The sequence below is a fragment of the Gracilinanus agilis genome, chromosome 4 (assembly GCF_016433145.1).
Source record: "Gracilinanus agilis isolate LMUSP501 chromosome 4, AgileGrace, whole genome shotgun sequence".
Lineage (NCBI taxonomy): Eukaryota > Metazoa > Chordata > Mammalia > Didelphimorphia > Didelphidae > Gracilinanus > Gracilinanus agilis.
The window spans coordinates 346,458,561-346,460,629 of record NC_058133.1 but is presented as its reverse complement, the minus strand read 5'-3'; the positions used below and the strand labels follow the sequence as shown (position 1 = coordinate 346,460,629).

At 40.9% G+C, this 2,069-nt stretch overlaps 1 pseudogene; it reads right to left on the bottom strand.

Annotated features, from left to right (window-relative positions):
- Positions 1–589: 589 nt before the first annotated feature.
- LOC123246537 overlaps positions 590–2,069 on the bottom strand; it is a 6,634-nt pseudogene continuing 5,154 nt past the window's right edge.

Here is a 2,069-nt window from a genome sequence, read left to right as displayed (position 1 = left end):
CTAGTCATCCTGACTTTTGTCCTGCCACTGGACTTCTAGGACTGAGATCATGAAGGTGATGTCTTTGTGCAACTCTGCCTCACTTAAATTTGATTCTTACACCAGTCAAAGCATCACTTTGTGATGCCATTAGTCTGCTTCAAAAATGAAGGAGAGACAGGAGGTCCTAGGTTCAAATATGACCTCAGGCATTCCTAGTTGTGTAATCCTGGGCAAGTCAATTAATCCCCATTGCCTAGCCCTTACCACTCTTCTGCCTTATAACCAATACACAGTATTAATTCTAAGATGGAAGGTAAGGGTTTAAAAAAAAAAAAGGAGGATCAACATCAAACAGCAGCACAGAAAATGGTAAGGAAGGAGTAGATAAAGACTCAGCAAGACCAACTTGAATAATAGATTCCATTCCTAGAAACAACTTCCACTGAACAACGACTGAATGACTCAATGACTACAGAAGCACCGATGTTGGTATACAGTAGTCTCAAAATGGGAGATAGAGAATGGCTCTGTTGACTTGTTGACTTCAGGAGTCCATTTATGGCTGGGGATGGAAAGGGAAAGGTGAAGAATTTTATATGATCAGACACTACTTGCTATCAGCACTTGCATGCCCAATAGATTCGGAGTTGTCAGGGTCAAAATTGAAGCCAGGAGGTATTTTCCTTACACATGCCTTTGGAGTGTGGTCCAAATCCTCAAGCTGCTGCATGAGATCTAGCACCATATTGAAGCCGACCTCCTGTGTGGTCTTGTTGCCTGTAGCTACTTCTTTTTCAAACTGCTTAAAGATCTTGCACATGACATTATACTACTTGCTGTTTCTAGTACTTTTCAAATTGTTTTGGGGGCAGTGCTTCAAGGTGGCTATGCAATCACTTCTAGATATTTCTCTATGATTTCTTTTAGTGATGGATATAATACATCCTTAGAGAATAGGGTATGCATGATGCTCTGCACAATAGAGTATTTATTGCCTTTTCCTTCCCATGGCCTTGTCCACCTCCTCTTCAGACATGCACAAGTTTTGAAGTTCAATAGCATTCTTTTCTAGTCCACTGAATAGCTCCTTCAGGCAGGAAACAAAGTCTTGTTGGGATATTGTATTACTGATCAATCTTCCTCAATCTCCCTGTAGCTTCAGAGATTCTGGAACTGCTTTACCAGCTGGGGTTCTCCCTCAGCAAGCTCCTTCATGGCCTTCTCAAACAACGCAATGGTTGTTAGCATTCTAGCTCACTAGCAAACAATTCTTGGAAGAACTCTTGGGAAGCAAAGAGGTCATCTTAAGCTCTGCTTGCAGGTAACCTCTTCTGGGAACCTAAAGCATCAGGGGCTATGGTGGTAGGAGGAGATGCTGGAAATGGCTTAGTTCTATTGAGATAATTAAGGGCATTTTCTAAAAGTTTATCTCTAGGTCTATGCTAGGTGCTCTTCCTCTGCTGTGGCCATCTTGCTATCTTTGAATTGTGGTAGAAAGCAGGGCTTCTGTTTTCCTTTCATGTGCTTCCCCATTCCTATCCACTGTCTTTCAGCCTAGCTCAACTAATGGAAGTAGGTTAGTATTTAGTAAAATTCATTACTTTAGTTCTATTTGGGGTTCAACAGAAATGTGGCTTTTTTGGTCTATGGTTCACAATTCATTTCAAGCCAAGCTCCTGGCATACAAGAAATGATTCCCTAGTAATGAAGATGCCTTAACTGATTTAGAAGTCTGGACTAGCTAAGTCCATGAAGATCTATGGTATTTTATTTTACTACATTGTATTTTTCAATTCTGAATTGTTTGTGCTCCATGACTCACCTTGTACTCTGATATTATTTCCCTCCTTCCTCCCTACATTCTTTGGTTCTTTTATTCCTCCCTTCCTCCCTCCTTCCCTTCCTTCCTCTCCCTCTTCTTTCCTTCTCTCCTTCCTTCTCTCCTTCCCTCCTTCCCTCCCTTCCCTCTCTTCCTTCCTTCCTTCCTTCCTTCCTTTCTTTCTTTCTCTTTCTTTCTTTCTTTCTTTCTTTCTTTCTTTCTTTCTTTCTTTCTTTCTTTCTTTCTTTCTTTCTTTCTTTCTTTCTTT